The sequence below is a fragment of the Euprymna scolopes genome, chromosome 44 (assembly GCF_053919585.1).
Source record: "Euprymna scolopes isolate OS-2025 chromosome 44, ASM5391958v1, whole genome shotgun sequence".
Classification (NCBI taxonomy): Eukaryota; Metazoa; Mollusca; class Cephalopoda; order Sepiida; family Sepiolidae; genus Euprymna; species Euprymna scolopes.
In genome coordinates this window covers 19,941,952-19,966,951 of record NC_136525.1, presented here as the reverse complement: position 1 = coordinate 19,966,951, position 25,000 = coordinate 19,941,952, and the positions used below count along the sequence as shown (strand labels likewise).

The 25,000-nt window shown below is 35.8% G+C and overlaps 1 protein-coding gene and 1 long non-coding RNA gene across 3 annotated transcripts in view; both read right to left on the bottom strand.

The window, feature by feature from the left end:
• LOC145268723 (SUN domain-containing ossification factor-like) overlaps positions 1–25,000 on the bottom strand; it is a 210,590-nt gene that overhangs the window by 171,283 nt on the left and 14,307 nt on the right. The window lies entirely within an intron of this gene.
• On the bottom strand, positions 18,806–20,720 carry LOC145268722 (uncharacterized). Its single transcript, XR_013864916.1, has 2 exons — positions 20,057–20,720; positions 18,806–19,851 (listed from the first exon to the last, which is right to left on the bottom strand). It is a non-coding gene; the product is annotated as an uncharacterized LOC145268722 (long non-coding RNA).

The window sequence follows — 25,000 nt, the reverse complement described above, 5'->3', positions numbered from 1 at the left end:
AAGAAACTTAGTTTTCATGGGGGCATCCTTAATTTTGTTTGGCACTTGCAATAGTGCTCTGAAGGCCCCATAAGTTTTATTTTCTTAACTCTTCACATAAAAAAAAAAAAGTATTTCTCTTCTAAGGACATGAAATTTAATATTTCTTAACATCTACGAAAAATGTTCAAAAAGTAATACCTCATATTTTTTTTTTATTCCACCAGAATGGATCAGAGAGGATTGCAAATTGCATTGTTATGATGACTGAACTTGTGCATTCATAACCTGAAAGTTTCATTTTGCATGTATTAGACTTTAAGAAAGCAGTTCTAAGAAAGCAATCCCTGTCATAGACACAAGTCAGAAGCAGAGATACGTCATTGAATTCCTGGCAAAAGTGCATTTTACCTCTACCAAAGCAGAGGTTAAGTTTTCAGTAGAGTTTGTTTGCGTACAGTCTAGCATCCATACTGCTTAACCAATTGTCACTAAACTTGGGTCAAAATATCAGCCATGGTCTAACTTGGTGCCAATTTAATTTTAGGATATTGAGGTAAAAAAAAAAAGATCAAACGTTGGTTGATAATTTTGGTCCTGTTCATTATAGAGACTCTTTACTTTACCTGGATTAAATAACCAATGACTTCCGGCATCTTTATAATCTTGACCTTTCACATGAAAATTTTGGCCATGATCTAACTTGACTTTTCGAAATTTAATTACCAAAATCCACTAGAATGAAAATTTTAAAATGTTATAAAAATCAGAAAACTCTGCAAGAATGTCTCTGGTTTCTTATCTGTGAAATTTAATACAATTGAATCTTATAAAAGGTGTATGTGGGGAATGGGGGGGGGGGGTTTAAAATAATTTTGTTGATTGTTTTACAGCATATCAACCCCTTTCATGCTGAATCCAAAAATTATTTTTGAAAAAAAAAATCTTTTCATTGCTTCAAGTTCTTTATATTTCCAAATATTTATTCAGTGTTTAGTTTAGTTGTTTTGTAGAGGAAAGTTGTTTTCAGCTCTACAGAACATGATTGAGTTTTGCAAAGAAAAAAAACAATAAGATCGGTGTTTGGTGCATTTAAGTCAGAAAGCCATTATCTTCAGACAGCCTGACCTGGTAGCACCAAATGATTTTGTTGGAGGAGAGGGGGGGGGGTGGAGATGGAATTTTCTAAGAATAAAATTAAACAAGGGTTCAGTGTTGGAAGAGGAGGAAGCTCTTCACTCATTCCCGGGCAGCACCGGAAATTCTTGCTAGTTACAAAAGATAAAAGCTTTCTCACATAAATGAAGAACTTTCATGATCTGGCTTTCAAGTTCTCGAAACTTTTCTCTCAGAAGGCTGGCATAAACCGGTTTTTCAGAAAGTGCAAAATAAATTCATCACTAGGTTAGTGTCACAGATTTTCTCGACTCTCGCGCCATTTTATTTTATCCTGCACTTCAACAGATAAGCTTTGATGAGTGCATTGTGTGCAGAATTGTAGAGTCGGAAAGCATAAGATCAGACTCCAACTGACTTATAGAATTCAAAATATCCGATGCCGACTCATTTTAAAGTTTTCCAATATTCAGACTTGATTCTTCGAAAATTAAGTAGACCTGTAAACCTGAGCTGTGCGGCACGTTTTGTTAGTGCATGTGAGTGGCAAATGTGTAACTGTTGAATAGTTGGGTCAGGAGGAGGGTCGCAGAGGACTAAAAATATCTCTGACTAGACAGACCACCAGAAAAAGTATCTTTGTTTGAAAAACAATCACTTCAATGAATGAGAACAATCCTGCTGGGATCGGCTATGTGAGAGAAACAATGTCCGGAGATCAGTTGCATCTTATATTCAGTAAGTGTCTCCTCTGGGTGGTTGAACAATCTTGACTACTACTGCACAAGAGCCAAATACATCCTAAAATGGAGTACTGCTGCCACATTTGGGCAGGAGTTGCTTCGAGTACTCTATTCTGCCTTGACAAAGTATAAGGCCGACTTCAAAACCTAGGTTTCTTCTTGCTATCTCTTTCCCACAGAAGAGATGTTGCGAGCCTGTATCTGCACTATTGTTATTTTCATGGCAAGTGCTCATCTCGGCGTCAATCTATGGTTCCCCATGCAATTGCCAAACCTTCACAAAAGGTACTCGTCTAGCTACAGCCACTACCAACAATTTCCCCTACTTTCTATCTGTGTCCAAACAAATTCCATGAACAAAGCTTCTTTCCTAGAACTACCTGCCTGTGGAACTTTCTGTTAGGCTGCTTTCTAGCTGACTACAACATGGTCGTTTTCAAGTCCAATGTAAACAAATTCTTGTTAAACCATGCCTTTAAATAATCAAATTCTATCCAATTTCCAACACTAATGATCATTACATTGTTGTCTCAGTGACCACCATACACTCATTAAGCCTTATCCTTGAGTGGCATTTGAGCCTTGATAAGTGTCGACTCCCTTGTAAAAAGGACTAAAATCTTGTTTGCACTACACAACCTTGATTATGTGTCATTTGTCAATTGCTTGATGCGAGTTCTATATTGTGAATAAGAGTTTTCCAGCACAACCATGTAGACACACCGGTTCTCACCAGAATACTGAACTTAAGCAACGATGAGTCTGGTCAGTACTAGATGAGTGACTATTTAGGATGGCTAGGCACTGTATGTACTGTGCAGAAACGTAGAAATTTCTAAGTTGGTATCTGGTGGCACGTTTAATTCCTTGAGAGAGATGCATTCCCAGCCTTCATTAAGACATGCATCTAGGAGAAGGAAAAACTTTCACGTCAAATCTGAGATCTACTATTTGATCTGTCTTGTGGCAGCCATTGCACCGATAAAGATTAGCAGTTGTACCAAAAAGTGTGGTTAGTTCTGCACAAAGCTTTCACCACTATAAACAAATGATCTGTGTGGATTTCCCAACAACTAAGTCATTGAGGTGGAGTTCATACATCGAAATTGGCATGAGGGTCCACCATCATTCCAGGTTAAAAAATATCCAAAAGTAAAAACCATTGAATTTAATGAGATAGTGCTCAATAAGGAAAAAAAAAAATATTTTATTCAATTTAGGTAAAACAAAATTACCATTGGTCATGACAATAAATCTACTGTTTCAATCTAAAGAGATTTCATCAGAAAACAATAGCCTCCAGGCTTTTGAGGGACTTGCCTCAATAAAGATTCGGAGGTTATTGTTTCCTGATGAAATCTTTTTAGATTTCAAACAGTAGATTTATTGTCATGACCAATGGTAATTTTGTTTACCTAAATTGAATAAGACATATTCTAGATTTGTATACGTTTACTATAGCACAGTACTTGAAAACGACCCATGTAGGTTGAAAACGTTAGTAGGTTTGGTGAATTTCTTTACTCTCTCACAGAACATGCTAGAAAGTTAGTCTGCTATATTGGGGGGGGGGGGAACACAAAAAAGAATATGCAGAGCTTAATGTCAATATTCCACTAAACCTCTGTGTGTGTGTGTATGTGTGTGTGTGTGTGTGTATACACACAGTAGAACCCCCGGATACGCCATTAAAAATTAGTAACAGCATACAGTACAGTATATAATACACACATCATATATAAAATAGCATTATAAATAATATCGTAAGGCAGAGCAAATACCATAAACAGTGGTCGGAAAAAACATTGTATTCCACATCATAACCTGAAGAAGAAAAAAAACAAAAAACAAACTGTATCCTAGGGCCATCATACCTTGGGATTCTACTGTGTAGAGATTTTATATATCACTCATAAAAATATATACAGGGCTCTACATTGCGAGTGAAACAGTCACATTTGCAAGTGATTTTTCAAAGTGGCGACTAGAAATAATAAAACGCTTATCTTTTAGCGATTGTCTTTCTTTCACTGACAATCTTCCAAAGCTCACTACTGAGTGAAAAATATCTTTTCAGCGTTTTTTATTTATTTTTTTTTGTTAATAAAACGAACAAAGTTAAATTATGTAAATAAAAGTTTAATAGAACAATATACTTTTTTTTTTAACAAAGGCTGTTTAAAAAAATATCTGAAGAAATTAGAATGTTTATACCTTCAAGTATCAACATAAAATTTGTTGTATATTTAGAATTACACTTATTAAAAAAAAACAGAAAAATATTTATGATATACATACTCGTCACAGAACGAAGATGTCATATTCTAAAAATCATGTAAGTTTGGCTCATAACTTTTCTATTTGGCTAGTAAACGAAAATATTTAGTTGTCAAAGGCCAACCAAAGATAAATTTGTCCATAGAGCCCTGATATATATATATATATATATATATATATAATTATAAAACTCAAATGATCTTGTAACAAGTGATGTAACCCACTTTCTGGTTTACAACATCCGGTTGCGTATGCGCGCATAAACATTAACCCATAACAACGTAAACAAATAAACACAAATTGCTTCTTTTGCAGATTTTGACCTGCGCACTGAAATATTAACATTATTATTTCAAAATTATTATTTAACATGGGAAGTGATCCGTCCATGATTTTTCATTTTAATATACTTTCATAGAAATGTTTCCGTTATGTCAAAAAAACAAAAAAAAACTATTTTCTTTACGTCACAAGTGTCACGCTCATACATGAATTCCATAGCTAATATAACCTGCTGACCCAACGGGTCATGGGTAGTCTAGTATATATATATATATATATATATATATAATATAATATATATATATATATATATATATAAATTGGACAGATGTTTTGTTGTTGTACCTATTTACTATGCCTCCCCACGGGACAGAGTTAGACACCAGGGTCGTTTTTTAACGTGGAGAAAAGGTACAAAAATAAAAATTGTCTCAGTCGTGAAGGATTTCTCCTCCACTGAAAGAGAACAAGAAATAGAAGTGCAGCATCTGAAGAACAGATACTACACTTTGATCTTGACCAAAAGGCCAAGGAAGATGTTTTGTTGTTGTAGTCAATGGTTATTGTACTTCAAACGAAGATAAAACTTCTGCATCATTTGGATTATGGAAACTTAGCTTCATCTAGGTTATTTTTCGCGGTTCTGCTGATGTAACCATTCTCATTCATGCATTAGAGATTTCTTGGACTTCAGGCCAGGATCAAAGTGTAGTAGTTGTTCTGATGCTTCACTTAAGTAATTGGTCCCTGGTCAATGTAAGGGAAACCCTTCATACCGAGACAATTACAATTTATTTGGACACTGCCAGAGCGCCCCCTTTTTTGGGGGGAGCTGGTCCCCCCGCCCCCCAGTTAAAAAAACGACCTTGTGTCTAATTTGCTTTTGTGGCGGAAGCAAATAAATACCATCTGTTCTGATGCTACACGTCAATTTTTTGTTCTCGGTTGGTGGAATTTTCATTTTTGTTCCTTCCCCCACATTAAAAACTGATCTTGGTGTCTAACTCTGCCCTCGTGGAGAGGCAAGTAAATAGGAACCATTCTCATTCATCAAGTCAATCTTTTCGAACTTGGGAATCTTCATGCTGCACTAAAAAAAAAAAAAAAATGCATGCAGAATTTCTAACTTATTTAATCTGCAAATAATCTAAACAACAATGACCATAAAAATGCTGAAACATAATATAAAACTTTGGTTTGATGTTTTTTGTTAAGAACATTTGAAGCAAAAGTTTCCGGGGTATCCACTAAAAATGTACCATCGCTTTCCATCTTATCTGCATCCAGATTTTAAGGTACTTGGACAAACATTCAGACTATATATGACTGTAAACACCTGCGTACATGTGCATGAGTAGTACCCCCCCCTATTCTTTTATTTCTGTCTTTTTCCTTTCAATATTTTTTTAAACGTTTTTCTGGGTGCCCGGCATTGCCCGGGTGTTTGGAGGTATGTGTTGAAGGAATAAAAAAAAATTTAAAAAAAAAAACAAAAAAAGTGTAAGCAGGCAGGAGGAAAAGAACATGAGAAAAAAAAAAAAAAAAAGAAAAACGTGACGTCTTTGCTGTTGCATCCATCACCAAACTGGAAGAGACGAATGTTTAAATTAAGGCTAGTCAATTGAAAAGAGGGGATTACTTTTGAAAATACCCCCCCCCGCAGAGAAGTGCCCAGTTGAGGGTGAAGGAATTAATATTTTTAGCCAATTTTTTTTATATTTGTTGTCCGAAGGGACGAGCTTCAAAATGATACCAATTTCATGAAAATCCGTCGTCTCTGTCGAAAGTTTTAGGCAGACATACACACATACATACATTTAAACAGACAGGTGAGATTTATACACTAGACTAGTGGGGATACCCGGCGTTGTCTAGGTGTTTGGCGGAGTAAAAGAAAAGAAAAAGTTTTGGTAGGTAAGTAGGCTCGAACCTGAACCCTTGAGGTTAACAGGCTGATGACTTCCCGCCATGCTACGATGGCAGAGAAGTGAGAATGTGTGAAATAAAATCATTAAAAAGTGATGTGACAAAAGGGGCGTGTTTAATGAGGTCAAATATCACGTCACAGTGAAACGTTCATAACCGCACAAGTAGCAGGTGCGTGCGGAATTTAATTTCGCACTTAATTTTAACTGTGGGATAGTTTGTTTTGTTTTTTTAACCCAAGTTTGTCTGGTTTTGTTTCCCCAACGTGTTGGAGAAAACCAGCTCCCTCTTTATTAGGGGAGTGTCCAAATTAAAGCAATTGTCTGATATGACGGTGAAAACCGACAGACCAAACATCCATCACTTCCTGGAGGTTTCCGGCCTGTAGCCGACAACTGCTCATTAGTTTGACATCAGGTTCGCTTTTATACAAAAAAGCCGAATCAACACAGAGAAGCTGAAATAGCAATAATTTTGTAAAAGTCGACATTAATAAATCTAGCCGCGATGCGTTTGCAAATCCTAGATATTATTATCTAGGGGGTATATAAACACTTCTAAGCGATAGTAACCCCCCCCCTCCCTCGAACCTCGGCGAAAAAAGCCTTTCTTGATATAAAAATGTGCGTGTCATATTTGCCTTTTATACATATGCGACAAAACTTGAAAATTGTGTATAAAAAAAAAAAAAAAAATTTGTCTTTATAAATGACAAAACTTGAAGATAACCATAAATATGTATTTCCCTTTATTTTATATAAAGGGAAAAAGGCAAATTTAAAAAAAAAATAAGGTTAAACTATCAGAATTTGGTTTAAAAACATAGAGTGATTCTAAAATGGGTATTCGATTTACTAGAACATTGCATTAAAAATTGAGCACTCACTACAAATATCAACTTTTTTGTTGATATTCTGGTAGATTATTGCCCATTCGATAATCTGGAAAAAAAAAAAAATAAATAAAAAAAAATAAAAAAATAAATAAAATATATATATATATATATATATATATATATATATATATATATATATATATGTATACGGGGTGGGGTACCCCTCATACATGCGAATTGGAAGTTTTCATGGGCATTCACTTTTTCATGGGCATTCACTAAAAATGTTAAATCATTGCTTTTGTCTCATCTGCATTTTTTTCTATCTGGATTGGTTGGTTGTTTTGGTTTTACGGCATATCAACCTTTTTCAGGTTATTTAATGCCGAATCCAGTGAGTTTGAAGAAAAATTTTTTAATAGAATATATTTGTTTTTTTTTGTTTTTTTTCAAGTCTGTTCCTATTTAACCTATAGTTGGAACCCTAACAGGTACTACCACTCCGGGTCAAAGTGGACCTGGGAGCAATGGCAGTTAAAGGGTGGCTCCACACTCCCCAAAGCCCACAAGCTGGGGCCTCACTATCGGATATAGTTAAAGGTCATATCCAGAACCATTTCTTTGCGGAATTGCCAGTCAAAGGAGGTTGTGATAAGGACTAGCATATCTCGTTTTAAAAACGTTTCGGACGAACATTCAAACTGTATCTGGATGTAAACATTTGCCTATTCACTTTGCCCCCCTTTTTTTTTAACCAAATAAATTTGATTACAACAATATTAGAGCTGAACCCAAATGAATAGCTCTTTTCTTGAGTACTCCCCCCCCCCCCCCGCTAAACTTTTAGGACCAACTTTCACTTCAGACGTGAAATGAAAAGAATTGCATCAAATATGTTGCTACAGTTGGATCATTCTATCACTCTAGAAAGTATCTCACTCCTAACGCATAATATGCTACTCGCATCTTAAAATGGAGTACTGTTGTCACGTCTAGGGAGGTGCCACTGACAAATATTCAGACAATAAAGGGCGTAAATATCTCCTACTAGAAAATGTACCTGGCATTGCCCGGTATTAAATGTAACATTAAATTTCTTTAAAAACGGAAAGAAACGGAGACATGTGCATGCAAGTATTAAGCTTTTTTTTCCTAAACAGTTCACTTGTTTTAAATAAAAAAAATACTTGAGCTGAGTTTGAAACCCAAACCTAAAGACAGAGTCAAGCATAACAACCTTTGGACGAACTTGAGATGATCATTAAAAAGGTGTTTTCAAACCTTGTGAAACCGTTGATAAAGATAAAAATCTGATGAATCCCAAGTTCCAATTTTTCTATTTTAACCCTTTAGCAGCCATTTTTTTTCTTTTTTTTATTTGGTTGAAAACTGATTAAAAAGTTTTCCACGTTTGAATACCCTCCTCTATACTAAATTTCAAGTCTAGATTAAAAATTTGTTGAGTACATAGGTTGAAAAGTGTCCTCACACACATTCTCAGTTTATAGATATACAGATGATCTTTCTACATGGCTTGTTGCACTTTGCCATTTTTGGCAAATAAATTTGATATGACCAAGTCAGGTTCGGATAAATCAGTGTTTCTCAACCTTTGCTGACCCATGGCCACTTACTGAGTATCTCAACATTTGTGTTCTCCTCAGTGCATTTCACCCCCCCCCCCAAATGCAGATTTCTTTTTTCGGACTCACTTCCTCATATCTCACACACACACACACACACACACACACACACACACACACACACACACACACACACACACACACACACACGAGAGAACTTGAATGCCTACTAGACACTATCCTCGAGTCTCCAAAATCTGTGTACAGAGGGTTGTCAGGAAAACCTTACATGAGGATACTTTTTCCCACAAGTAAACTCAATAACAGTATTTCTTCTAGGGAGTGATTGAGGTCAAGACCAATAAGCACACCCATAAGATAGTAGACTCTCTGAAGCCTGCCATTGTGAAGATGTTCACCTCTGTAGAATCATTTCACATCCATAACAAAGGGTTGGGTTCGAAATTCCAAAAAAATAGTTCCAGAGTTCGAGATACACCTGAAGAAGGCCGAAGGATGACACGGCCGAAATGTACTGGAAAAAACACCGAAGATGAGGAAGTGAGCCCGAAAATTGAAATCCATAATGAGATCACTTCATCCCAGAACTATAGACAATTAATATTTCTTTTTATGTTGTTTATTTATGATGTGCCTTCAATAAGTTTCTAGACTTTTTTTTTTTGTACAGGCATTTAAAATTGTTGTACACTCATGAAAATTCAGTATGTTATTGCTATACATCTTATGAGATGACTGACCAATGTTTATGATTTCAAATTTAAATGAACAGCTATAACAGGAATTGGAATACACCCTACTAAAGCCTAATCGTCACAGGTGGTGAATTTCAAAAATGCAATCTGGACACAAGGACACTTTAGAAGAATGATATGCAATAAAATTGTTTTAAACTTGGAAAAAAAAATGCCACAGAAGCGTATGGAATGTTTCAGACTGTTTTTGGACCATCTTGCATGAATCGAACACCAGTTTTTGAGTGGCATAAGAGATTCAGGGAAAGTAGAGAGTCTGTGAGAGATGGTGAGAGGTGAGGGAGGAGTAAGGGAGTCAGAACACCAGAGTTGATTGTCCAAAATAAAGAATTTCATGGATAAGGATCGTCGTGTGTTTATAGAGACAATAAGTGCCAGTTTGATGTCAGTGTGGGAACTGTACACAGTTATTTGCGAAGAACTGAATATGCTGAAGTTTTGCACAAAGTTTGTCCCACGGGTGCTCAAAGAAGATCAAAAAGAAAGCCACGACATCAGGGAGATGATCGAGCTTATCAATTTAGATCCCGCAGTCTAGACCTTGCTCCCTGTGACTTTTGGTTATTCCCTAAGCTCAAGGAATACCTTAGAGGTGTAGTCAGGAGACAATTGAGAAGATGAAAGAGGCTGTGATGAGGGTCATTGACACGCTCATACAAGAGAACTTCCATGTGGCCTTCCAGAAGTTGTTGGAATGATACAAGTGCATTGCAGCCGGAGGAGATTACTTTGAAGGGAACTAGAGTTTCATGTGTGTACTATCAATACAAGTGCCCATACAAAAAAGTCCGTAAGCTTATTTAAGGCACCTCACATTATTTAATTCTAGTTTTATCCGTATAAAATTTAATGAGCATTTTCATAGCACATAGAATGGATCAGGCGATTTACGTGTAAAACACCTTTCAGGATTTTTCCCACATTTTCCTTGACCTTCCTCTGCCAACTAACCTTGCTACCTGAACTGTTCTACATCTAACTCTCTTCTTGAGTACCCCCCCCCCCACTAAACTTTTAGGACCAACTTTCACCTCAGACGCGAAACTCTCATTCATTTTTTTCAACGTTGCTATATTATCAAAGTCTCCTGTTCTAAAAAAAATAAAATAAATTAAAATATGAAACTGCGACACTAACCTTAAAGTGGACTTAACTGGTTTACTCCGAAGGAGGGAGTTCCATGGGAGTATGAAATTCAGAAGCAATCCTCAGTCACATGTATATCTTCATTAGGGGAGATGCCAACGTTAGGTTTTCGCAACTCTTACAGGGAGGTGTTGACATTTCCCTACATACAATGCTTGATATTCCCAAATTGGTCACCCAGCTGGTACTGACCAGGCAGTTGGTGCTTAACTTTGTTGATCTAACGAAAACTGGTGTGTCAACATAATTATGCTGTATTCTTGTTCTGCAAACATTTCTCTCTACCAGCGTTTCCCAAAGTGGGCGATACCACCTCCTTGGGGGTGGTGCTTTGATATGGGGAGGGGGGGGAATCAGTAATGCAAAAATGGGCGGTTAGGAGGCAACAACGCAAAACTAGGCAGTTGGGGCAGTAACCAAAAAGCAGGTGGTGGAGGATGATAGTATAGCTGCTATAGCTGCTACAGTACTTACACCGTTGTCCCAAACTGTTTGCAGTAACCATAAAAAAAAAATTATGAATATAGAATTTCCAAAGATATGCCTCTCTTTTACCTGGGGATTAAGGGGTCAGTCCCGGTTGAAAGTAAAAGATAATTTTTCGGTCAAAATAAAGAGAATAAAAAGATATGCTACGTTTTCACCTCAGGATAAACAGGCCAGCCTTGATCGGAAGTAAATGAAAGTTTTTGGTCCCGATAAGAATAAAATGATAGTTACCTATATAAATATAGTAGACTGTAATCTCAATTCTGTAAAGATAGACTGCAGTTTAGAGCCACAATCTAAATTCACCATATATATATATATATATATATTATACACACAATCATATATGGAGGGAGAAAATAGGCAAACTTTTTATGCTAAAGAATACACATATGAAAGTGTGTGTATGTAGGTTATATACATATATGTGTGCATTTTGTAAGAATGCAACGATGCAATTGAGTGTGTGTGTGTGTGTATATATATATATATATGCATGCAGGTTTATATCTATATAATAACTAGCAGGGGTGCCCGGCGTTGCTCGGATGTTTGGAGGTGTATGCTGTGCAAAAAAAGCAAAAAAACAAAAAAAATAGTTAATTTTTTAAAACTTTGACCCCTATTATGACCCCTTAAAATTTATTGTTTCGGGCTCAAATCACTTTATTAAGTTAGATCCAGGTTCAAGGAACCTATATCTAAAATTTCAAGTGTCTAGACCCAAAATTGTCGGAGGAGTTTGGTAGAGTTCTTAAAGGTCAAATCGTTGAAATTTGACCCCTTAACAGCCAAATTTCTGGCTGACACCCGTCACATCGATTTTCCCAAATCTCAGTACCCGGTATTTCAAATTTCGAGTCTATAGACTAAAAATTGACAGAGTTATTGCGTAGGGAAATGTACACAGACAGACAGACACACCGACAGACACGTTCACTTTTATAGATATATAGATTATACAAAATTTATGTCTGCATGGTGCCGGTTAACTTCAAAGGAATCAACACTCCTACTGTGGCTCTTTTAGATACAGAGTTCACACGGCTGTTCTTAATCTTGTAATTCTCATCTTTTAATCATATTCAATCAGAACTGACCTGGTTCCGATAAAAGCAATTGTTGGCGTTTTTTGTACTAGGTGACTCGCGGTCAAAGATTTCATCCTTTAATCCTGCAATTTTTACCCCTCATGGAACTTACTTTCAGTAGAAAGTTCTGTAATATTTATGTATAAATAGCGCTTGTAAAACTGACCAATCTCGGAGTCAACAAATAGCTAGGCTACATTTTTTGTTTCCAAAGCTCGTCCGAACATTTTACTTTAATTTCAAGTTTGTAATATCCAGAATATTTTTAATATACTAAAGATGTGACAGAATAGGAGTCTATTAATGTAAGAACACTACCAATTGGTTGAAAAGGGTTACTGTGCAGTGTATACTAAAGCAAGGAAGCAGTCGCAATCTCGGAAGGCAACAAATGTGAGATTTATTTTTTTTTTTGTTAATTTTTCTTACTCCAAAAAAGCTAAACCTGAAATGTTACATTAGTTCTGATATACTTTTTGGCATATCTTTCCATATTTAGCAAAGCGTTCATACATGTGCACACACACACACTGAAATCCCTCCACCCACAGATGTGTGTGTGTGTGTATGATATATATATATATATATATATTATATATATATATATATACGCACACATACACACACAGCCTTTGAGACTTTACAGGACCGGTCGCCATTAAAAATTTCTTGGGGACTAAAAGTCGTAAATCACTCGCCTGCCAGTAGATAAAATTTCTTTAAATAAAGAAACGGGGGGGGGGGACTCGTTTATTTTACGACCGGCAATGCGGTGACTTAGAATGACCTATGTTTCATCATTTGTGAATTCTTCCATCTCTAGCTGTGAGATTGAAAAAAAGAGTGGTCACGCTAAAGGTCAACAAGAGATCAAATTTACACATTCGGCATGTAGTCAAAATGTCGCCTTCATTTAGCTCTGATTCTGAAATTCATTTGGAAAAAAAATTCGATGCCACAACTACATACACTTCATGCTTACAAAAGTAAAGACGAACATTTGAAAGAGGAAAAAACGCATCGTTCCGTCAAGCATCCGAAAAAAATGATTCTTATTTCTATGGAACAATACTATGAATGAGGCTATATAAAAGAAACTGGTGTTGTATTTTAACGTTTTGTTGAATATTTACGGAAGTGTTTGTAGTAATAAAATAGTTGATTTACAAGAGTTAACCAAATATTTTCTTGTTACACACGGTAATTTCTTGAATTGTTTTAAAATTATTTCCTATTATTGACTGAAACAAAGACAAAGTCGGACGAGTAAAAATATTTGAGGGCGAGTAAATTTTTCCTCACACTCGACCGGCGGTCAAGTGATTTTTTTTTTCAAATCTCAAAGGTTGTATGTATATATATATCTATATATACCCCCACACACAGACATTTACACAGAAACACACACACCTAAGCTCTACCTTTATATATATCACACACACACACACACACATATATATATATATACACATATATATAATTAAATGTTTTTTTCCCAGAACAGCAAACAAAAAAGTGTAGGCAGTATAGTGTGGAATATCTGAAATATGGGTTCCTATTGGCACCACAGAACCAACAGCAACCTATGTGTCTTGTGTGAGAAAGTGTTTTCAAATGAAGCCATGAAACCTTCAAAACTTTTGGAACATTTGACAAAAATACACTGATAAAGCAGACAAAAATAAAGCATATTTTCAGTCATTTCGAGAAAAGTTCCAGAAACGAAAACTATTGGAAATATGTTTTCTAGCACTTCACAATAATCCACTGACGGTTTGCGTGCTTCATACAACATATCTTCCCTGATTGTTAGATCTGGCAAGCCTCATACAGTTGGAGAGGAACTTTTACTGCCTGCAGTAAGAGAGGTTCTGCACATAGTTGTACACAAGTCACCTGACCAAATTATAAAAGCCATACCCTCTCAGTGATAACTCGGTTCAAAGAAAAGTAGATAAAATGGCTGAAAACATTGACGAAGCATTGTACAACATTCTTGCTACAACAGAATCTAGCTTGCAGTTAGAGGAGTCCACTCTAGCAGGAAATGAATCTTTGCTTCTTGTGTATTTTCGTTTTATCAAAGACTAGCATGGGTGCCTGACGCTGCCCGGGTGTTTGGAGGTGTATGTTGAGCAAAAACGTAAAAATAAAATAAGTGATAGTAGGAAGGCAGGCTCAAACTCGTACCGCGAAGAAGAAAAAGAGCATGAAAAAAAGAAAAAAAAAGAAAAAAAGTGACGTCTTTGCCGTTGCGCCTATTGCCAAACCGGAAGTGGCGGAGGTTTAATTTAAGGCTAGTCAATCGAAAAGAGGGAATGACTTTCGAAAATATTGGTAAAAAAAGCGACCCTTCCATCTAGAAAAGTGCCTAGTTGAGAGTCAAGGAATTAATGTTTTTAACCAATTTTTCAATATTTGTTGTCCGAAGAGTCAAGCTTCAAAATGATACCAAGCTCATGAAAATCTGTTGCCTCTGTCAAAAGTTTTAGGCAGACATACAAACATACATAGATTTAAACAGACAGGTGAGATTTCTATTTTAGATGAAAAGTTTGTTCAAGAACTTATTTGCAAGACAACTTTAAACAGACACTACCAGAAAGTCAGTATTTGATGTTGAGATTTTTTTCAAAGAGAAAAACATCCCACTTTCTAACATTCTTGCATGTGCAACAGATGGAGCACCATCCATGATAGGTCGTCATCATGGCTTCATCAGTTTCTTGAAAAAAGCCGTACCTGGTTTGCTTAAAGTGCACTGTGTAATCCACAAGCAGCATCTGGTAGCAAAAAAACCTAAGTGGTCGACTTCACAAATCAATGAATATTGTTATCACAGCAGTAAATAAGATCAAGGCACATCCTCTCAATTCCAGACTGTTTCTACAGTTTTGCATTGATAATGATGAAGGGTTTGATCGTTAATTGCTACACACACAAGTTCAATGGCTGTCAAAGGGAAAATGCCTGAAACGCTTTTAGTCTAATACTGGGCTCTGTGATAGCAGCGTCAGAAATTTTGTGAAAACTATTGAATAATTCCACCCGCCATCTTTCGAAGCTTATAACTCCTCGAAAAATGTAATTCAAGCCTTAATTTATTTTTTTTTTTTTTCCTCAATTAAAGGAGCAAGGACCAAGGTTTCATTAAAAAAAAAACAAAAAAAAAAACAAACATGGGTTTTTTTTAAAGGTTTTAAACTTCGGACTTTACAGGTAAATTTCTAAAAAAACACTACTTTTTTTTGTTTTTAAATTTGAATATATTATTTATTGATCTTTTATCTTCAATTTGTGATATATAAAACTTTGGTACATAAATTAATTATTTACTTTTTAATAGACATGTGAAAATGGGGGGGGGGCGTGAATTTAAAAAAAAAAAAAAAAAAAAAAAAAAGTTTGTCTAAAATATTATATTCGGTTTATTGGAAAGAGCATAAAATTTCACATTGACCCTGAAAATATCGTAAAAATAGAATCAATAGAAAAACTTTGATAGATTTTTAAAGTTTAAAAATTGAAAAATACTGAACTCGTAACATTCAATTAATTTCATTACTATTTTTAAAAAAATATTTCCATTACTTTTTATACAACTTTAACAGTTTATTTTGGAAGTATAATCCATAAAGAAAATAAACAACCCACCTTTAAAAGAGAAATTACGAGTTTTTTATATTTTATTTGTAGTTTCGTGTTAGGGGTGTCAAAAATTCCTACAAAAATTCTGATACACCTAGCTCTGTGATGATCTAAAGAGACATCTATAGAAAAGCCAATACGTCCAATGATGGAGTACTGTTGCAACATCTGGGTAGGAGAAGCTGCTAGAAGCAGCTTATTCTGCCTTAACAGAGTTCAGAATAGACTTCGTAGCTTAGTGGGGGATGCCCTTTTCTCTTCCCTTCAACCTCTTTCCCACGTTGCGAGCCTGTCTCTGCTTTATCATTATTTTCATGGAAAGTGCTCGCCTGAGCACTTGCCACGAAAATCTATGCCATCTACAATCCCCCCTCAAACTTTCACGAAAAACACTCATCTAGCCAAAACCACTATCAATAAGTTCCCCCACTCTTAATCTGTGCCCTAACCTAAATGTAGATTCCATGAACAAAGCTTCTTTCTTAGACCTGCACGCCTGTGGAACTTTCTTCGGTTTTCCTGCTTTCCAGCTGACTACAATTTGATTGTCTTCAAGTCCAACGTAAACAAATTCTTGATGAAACATCCCCCTAAGTTATCCAATTTACAAAATTTCCACTACTTATGTATACCCAGTAACCCTTATCCTCGAGTGGCCTCTGGGCCTTGATAAGTGGGGACTCCTTTGTAAAAAGAAATTAAGAATGACATTGCTTATTTGTCAGATATATTCACAAAATTCAATGAATTCGCAGTTGCAACGAAATGATGTCAACCTTGTCAAAGTCGAATCTGTTATCTCCACCTACGCGTCTTAAGTTATTCAAACGAAATTTAAACCGTCATGAACTTTACCAGTTTCCAAGCCTCTGTGAATTGGATAAAGAAAAGAGTATATCAGATGCTGACTTTCAAGTGCATCGCACTCACCTAGAAGTGTTGCAAAGAGACATGTCTGAGAGATTTGAGGATCTTTTATTGGTAAAAATACCAGACTGGATAATCAATACATTTTTAGATGTCAGCATTGAGGAAATAGGAAAGGCAGATGAAGAATTAATTGCAATCGAAAAAGACATTACGCTAAATCCCAAGTTCAAAAAATCGTAGCAAGACTTGACTACAAAAAAAAAAAATCTGACTTATTATGGAACAAGATGAAGATATATTTTAGTGCTTTTCCAACGTCATATTTGGTAGAACGGGGCTTCAGTGCAGTTGCCTTTCTCCTTTCCAAGCAAAGGAACAGACTTTGGATTACCATGAGTTCCAACCATGGATTACCAGGAGTTCCAACCAGATGTGGAGAAACTAATATCCCTACATAAAGTACACCCATCCCATTAGCAGCAATTGTGAAATTGTGTATTTGGGTAATTAAATAAAATTGATTAAATTAAATATTTTTTAAAAACATTGTATTTAATGCTGTTATTTTTAATTTAGAAAAAAAAAAATGTTTGCATCGAAGGTAATTGTTAAGACCAAATACGTAAAATGGTTTATTTTTGAAAAATACATTTTGTGTTTAATATTGTTTTCAATTAAAAAAAAAAAAAAAAAAAAAAAAAATGCTCTTCTGTGTTCATTAAATGTAACTGTAGACCAAATAAAATTGTTTATTAAAAAAAATGTTTTTGTAAAACAAATTTTGTTTGTTTTCAATTAAAAAAAAATTTTGCATGTGTAAATTAAGGGTAATTATGAAGACAAAAAAAAATGGCAATTAGATTAATTGTTATTTTCGAAAAGACAATTTTGTGTTTAATATTTTTAATTTGAAAAAAAAAAAAGTTTGCATGCTATTATTAAGGGTAATTATGAAGATCAAATTAAATGTTTACAAGCTGACGAAGTCGAGCTTGTGTACTATATCATCGTTTTTTAAATACATATTGTTTATAAATACTGTTGCTTTCACTTAAAAAAAAGTCTCATGTATTTATGGGATAGGGAGTATTCTAGAAGCTAAGGAGGTGCCAGTCTGAAAAAGTTTGAGAAACCCTGTTCTATACTGTCCAGATTAAACCTTCCTACAAGTTCACACATCCACTGTATCATTCTCATATCATTTCTCTCCATACAACGCATGTCCTCAACCCTTGCTAGTCAGATTTCACTTCCATACATCATCACACTATACACATGCTTGTCTTTAAATCTCACATTACACATCTATCTTATCATTTCCATCATTTCTCTTCATGCAACTAGCGTTGGGATGATTAATCAGAAAAATTTGGGCCTAATTTCCAATGCCAAGAACGATTCTTTTTGTCTTTTTTATTTGATTTTTTTTTAAAGTAAAATATTCTTCATTTTTTTTCTTCAGGATGACTCCTTTTCTATTCATAATTGTTCTCGATTATATGCTTCACACATCACCAGCCGTGATGGCCTTTGAAACAACCTTGATTCCAGTAAAGCAACCGGCTCTGACAGTATTCCAATTATAGTACTCAAAAAAATTAAACCAGAACTAGTGCCCATACTTACAAAACTGTTTAAACGTTGTCTTAAGGAGAATTGCTTCCCATCACTCTGGAAAATCTCATCAGTATGCCCTGTATTTAAGAATTCAGGTGATCACTCATCTCCCTCTCAGTACAGGCCAATAAGTCTCCTGTGTGTCATGAGTTCGTTGCTGGAATCTGTGTTAAATAGAGAAGTAATCAACCATCTCAGCAAAAATAGCCTTAGTGACACACAATATGGTTTCCATTCTGCTAGATCTACAGCAGATGTGTTTACAGTTATATCTCATAGGATTAGCGAATCTCTCGACGGAGGCAACCTTTCTAGGGCAATTGCTCTTGACATATCTAAGGCCTTTGATAGGGTATGGCATAAAGGTTTACTTCACAAGATCTCTAGCTATGGTATAGCTGGAAATGTCTTCTCAATTATTAAATCATTTCTTTCTGATAGGTTCATAAGAGTAGTAGTTGATGGGCAGAAATCAGAAGCTCTCAGTATTAATGCTGGAGTCACTCAGGGGTTCATCCTGGGCCCAACTCTTTTCCTGATCTACATTAATGATCTTCCACATCACATCCTTACATCATTTGTAGACATTTACACTACCATCTATGGTAGCACATCTAAGACAGTAAACGACCAAGTTCTCCGATTCTCTCTCCTCTGATCTTGAGCACGTGGTGCAATGGGGAAAGGAGTGGCTGGTTACTTTTAATGCATCTAAAACCAAGCTTCTCTCTTTACATCATCAACGTTCTGATCCACATCTGGCATCAATTGAAATGAATGGCTCTCGTCTTGAGACCTCAAGTTTTGACAAGCTTCTGGGCTTGACCTTTACTCCTGATCTTACTGGAATACGTACATCAAATCTGTTGCCAAGGCCACTGGAAAAATGGTGGGATCCTTCTATCGATCCAGTAGATATCTCACTGCTGATGCAATTCTCTATCTAAAAGCCAGGTACGTCCAAGGATACAATAGTGTTGCCCCATCTGGGCAGGAGTTGCTAGAAAGGACTTGTCCTGCCTTGATAGAGTTCAAAATAGACTTCGTGGCCTTGTAGGAAATGTCCTTTTCCCTTCCTTGCAACCTCTATCTCACACAAGATATTGCGAGTTTGTCTCTGCTGTATCGTTATTTTCATGGAAATTGTTCGACTGAGCTTCAGTCTATGGTCCCCCACCTCGACAAACTTTCACAAGAAACACTCGTCTAGCTGAAAACACTATCAATAATTCCCCTCACTCTTTATCTGTGCCTAAACCTAAACGTAGATTCCATGAACAAAGCTTCTTCCTTAGAACTGCACACCTGTGGAATTGTCTTCCATTTTCCTGTTTTCCAGCTGACTACAATATGGTCGTCTTCAAGTCTAACGTAAACAAGTTCTTGAGGAGCCGTTCTACTTAAGTCAACAAATTTACCGAATTTCCATAACTAATGATTATTGGCCTTTTGATCAAGATCAAAGTGTAGTATCTGTTCCGGCAGATGATGCAAGCTATGACTAGCTATGACTAGCAAAGACCACATGTGGGGGCAACCCCACATGCCTGACCATTAACCAGCTCCCATTTCCCACCTCTCGGGAGCTGGTCCCCTTTTTCCCTTCCCCCTCCCTTCATTCCTCACATTAAAAATCGGCCTTGTGCCTAATTTGCTCGGTGGGGGAGCAAATAAATACCATCTGTTCTTCAGATGTTGCACTTCCATTTCTTGTTCTCTTTCAGTGGAGGAGCAGTCCTTCACAACTGAGACAATTTTTTATTTTTGTATCTTTTCTCCACGTTAAAAAACGACCCTGGTGTCTAACTGTCCCGTGGGGAGGCATAGTAAATAGGTACTATATTGTCTAATTGACTACTGCACACTCTTTAACCTGTGGCCTCTTGGCCTTGAGAAGTGGTGATGCCTATGTAAAAAAAAAAGGAAAAGAAAAAAGCCGTAACAGTAGGCACCCTGCTCAAATGTTAGTGGACTTGGACTATGCTGACAACATTGCACTTCTTGAGGATTGTATCGAGTCTACTCAGGATCTTCTGAAACGAGTTGAGAAGGCTTGTCAAGATGTTGGGCTGTACCTCAATGCTCCAAAAACAAAGTATATGCATCTAAATTGATCTTCTAACCCATTGTTACTTTCATCGGATCGATCAGAAATTGACTGTGTTGACGACTTCAAATACCTGGGAGGCTATTTCAAAAGTGAACATGATATGCTCGTCTGAGCTCCAATCTCTGCCCCCCCCCCTCGCCAATCTTTCACGATAAACACCAGTCTAGCTGAAACCACTGTCAGTAATTTTCCCCACTCTTTATCTGTGCCTAAATCAAAACGTAGATTCTATGAACAAAGCTTCTTTCTTAGAAGTGCACGCCTCTGGAACTCTCTTCCGGTTGCCTGTTTCCCACCTGACTACAACCTGGATGTCTTCAAGTCCAACATAAACAAATTCCTGATGCACCGCCCCTTTAAGTAAGACACTTTATCAAATCTCCAATACTAACGATTACTACGATACTATCCCACTGATTACTGTACACACAAGAACTCTTATCCCCGAGTGGCTTCCGGGCCTTGATAAGTGGTGACCTCCATGTAAAAAAAGAAAGATATGAATGTTAGGATCGCCCTAGCATGGAGTGCACTTCATTTTTTAGAGAAAGTATGGAAATCTCCAATCAAGAAAGAAACGAAGGCGAAGGTCTTCAAAGCCTGCATAGAGTCAATCCTTCCGCATGGCTCAGTATCATGGATGCTAAGCGTATTACGCCAACGACATCTTGATAGTAAACATACAATAATGCTTTGACTAGCCTACAACATACCCTGGAAAAGTCGCCCAACAAACAAGTCATTGTATGGTTCCTAAGGAGTGCAATGTCATCAGCATAGTCCAAGTCCGCTAGCATTTGAACACGGTATATACTGCTGCGGCATTGTTTCAAAGTAAGGCCATCTCTACTGGTGATTTATGTGCGAACAATTATGAATAGAAAAGGAGCAAGCAGATCCCCCTGACATATCTTGGAAAAGTCACCCAACAAACAAGTTATTATATGGTTCCCTACCTTGGGTTTCCAATATTGTGAGACAGAAACATCTAGCACTTGCCGGTCATAATAGTCGCCATGATGAACCAGCAGGAAAGCTTCTACTTTGGATTCCAGACGCAAAAAGGAGAGTTGCACGTCCATGTGTAACACTGGAATCCATTATTGTAGAGGAAACTGGTCTGGCAGAAACTGGGTTGGTTGCTGCAATGGCCGATTGAGAACTCTGGCAATCGGAATTTGTTCACGTTTTACCTCTGTGTGTGTGTGTGTGTTTTTTTTTTTTTTTTTTTTTTTTTTTTTTTACAAAGGAATCACCACTTATCAAGGCCCAGAAGCCACTCGAGGATAAGGGTTAAAGAGTGTACAGTGGTCAAAAGGATAATATCGTAATCGTTAGAAATGTAAACTAGGTAAATTGGATTACTTAAGAGGAACGGGCTCATCAAGAACTTGTTTACATTCGACTTGAAGACTGCCATTTGTAGTCAGCTGGAAAGCAGGTAAACGGAAGAGAGTTCCACAGGTGTGCAGTTCTTAGAAAGAACCTTTGTTCATGGAATCTACGTTTAGGTTTAGGCACAGATAAAGAGTGGGGGAAATTGATAGTTGAGCACTTGCCATGAAAATAACGATAAAACAGAGACAGGCTCGCAATGTCTCTTCTGTAAGGAAACAACAACAAAATATTCTACTGCTGGTAATTTTTAAGTATTTTCATGGTAATCGGTACAAAATAACCACTTCATACAGGGTTCTATGGAGAAATTTATCTATAGTTGACCTTTGACAACTAAATATTTTCAAACCCACATGATTTTTAGAATATGACATCTTCATTCTATGACGAATATGTACATCATAAAGATTTTTTTGTATTTTTTTTTTTTTTTTTTAATAAGTATAATTCTAAATATACAAATTTTATGTTGGTACTTCCTCAGATGTCTTTGTTAAAAAAAAAAAAAAAAGGTAAAAAAGTATATTGTTTTGTTAAACCTTTTATTATTCAAATAATTTGACTGCTCGTTTTATTTAAAAAAAAAAAAAAAAAAAAAAAAGTCGGAAAGATATTTTTCACTCAGTAGTGAGCTAAGAATGTCGCTGAAAGAAATACAATCGCCAAAAGATACACGTTTCATTATTTCTAGTCGCCATTTTGAAAAGTCACTTGCAAATGTGACAGTTTCGCTCGCAATGTAGAGCCCTGTTATACTTAAATATTTAGAGATTTATAAAGAATCGGAATTGAGAAATATACTGGAATTGTCGCATCACTACATGCAACACATATCCTCAACCATCACAGGCCAGGTTTCACATCACACTACATACGTTTGACAGTGGTAACACTGCTGGTTGATAATGGCAGAAGTTCTAACTTCTGCCATCCAATATTTGACATTTTAGCACCACTTCCTGTGTTCCAGTAGCATCACCAAGGTAACAAAACCTCTTAAAAACCTAAAAAGAAACATTTGCAAGAATCTAGTCCCCTATTTTTAAATCGCTATATTAATTATATATCACCTCCAGTGTAACATAGCATATACAAATGTATGCAAAATGACATCACTGGCAGGGAAAAAGAACTTTAAAAATGAGATCACGTTAGAGATGGGGATTAGGTTCGAGATCATGTTAGAGGCATGGATAACATTCAAGATTACGTGGTTGACGTCATGGCTGTAACAATGAGGAAATAATGTTGTACAAAAAAAAAAAAAAAAAAAGAAAAAGAAGCGAGTTGAAGTTCTTTTCTGTTCTTTGTTTTGCGACTGAGGCTACAACGTGCTGGTTCCCAGACAATGTTATACAAATAAAAGACCCCAATTGCATGATTGCCTCGTCTCGCATGCTATTTGGGCTACAAAGACCTCACGCATTATTTGGGCTGCTATACTCATCCTGGCTGTTATTTTACCAGATTTTGGACAATGCAAAGTAAAGCTACAAGCCCATAAAAAATGTAATGTGGAAACTTAAAACCCAGGTATGTCTCACCTGGCCACATCTGTTGAACAATTAAGTATAAATAATAGACACGCAACATTTGCATCCTAAATATATTCTCATAGAATCGAATACAATACGAGAACCAATATTTATAAATAGTAGATGAGAACACAGATTAAATAATCAGCTCATTGAGATTCGTATCATTTGTATGTAAAACAAATAACAAACAAATTTCATGGGAGATTTTTGGTGTTCATTTAGAATTACACTTAATAAAAAAAAATAAAAAAATTAAAAAAAAGTACAGAAAAATCTTTGATGTAAGTACTTGTCATGGAATGAAGATGTCATATTCCCAAAAAAAAAAAAAAAAAAAAAAAAAAAAAAAAAAAAAAATCAAATAAATTGCTGAAATAATTTTATTTTAACTAAGAAAATAAAAAGGGTACGATTTTTAGTGATTCTGACACTATAAGGCTGAATTTGATCTCGATACCTCAAATTTAGTTGTCTCCCCTCTTATTTATGCTTGATTAAAAACACGGCCGACCAAAACTCACCATGTTTTTCTTAGTCAGAAAATTGAATTTTCTTTAAAAAAAGAAACTATTTGGTCAATTAACGCAATTTTTAAATTATGACAACTTTGTTCTGTGATTTTTCTGCATTATTATTTTTTTTTAAATAAGTGGAATTCTAAATATGCCCCAAATTTTCCACTATTTTTAATTGCTAAAAGGCCAATTCTGTGTAAAGCGGCCACATTATTGTTTTTCTCAGGATCAATATTCACGCAAACTATTTTTTTTTAACACAAATAGCTCACAAATGAGTACATACCAAAATAAATTATTTTTGACTAATTTATCAACTATATTTATTTTTAAATAATTTGGAGTATTTTTTACAGAAAACATAAAAAATAAATGTCGGGATACTAACCAATAAATGTTAAAGGCAAGTTAAGTTACTCTTCTACCTACCTGGATAAGTTTTTTCTGTGTTTTCACTTATTTTAAAGCATTTATTTTCTTCCAAAGTTAGTGTCAAGTTCGTCGAGTCAGGACAAAAAAGATATGGCGATTTCGTTACAGCGTGAAAATTAGACAAAATACTGGTAAGAACATTACCTTTTCACATGATCAGTGTCATTTATTGGATGGGTTTCTACTAGCATTCTGTTTAATTTTCGATTTTTGAGTGATTATCAAGGGTTCAAATGGTTGTAATGAAACCGTTCACAAGTTAAAATACAAAATCAAACTTACTCAGGTAGTTAAGGTTGCCTTTGGTAATTTTTTCACCCCCCCCCCGTCTTTTTTGTTTTGTTGGCTATTGTAAAAAATGACCATAATTTATGTCGGCAATAGTATGTATTATCAATTTTACAACTACAACGAAAAATCTTGTTACCCTGTGATCTGTGCCGACCAGACTGGCCGATGGTAACATGTTGATTTCAGATTTTCATATATATAAGTGAAATTGTCTCTGTCTGGGGAGTGGGGGCTGTACATTTCCCTACCAAACTACTCTGTCAATTTTCAATCTACAGACTCGAGATTTGACATAAGGAGTATTGAAAATTGGGAAAATCTTTTTAATCCGTTTTCGG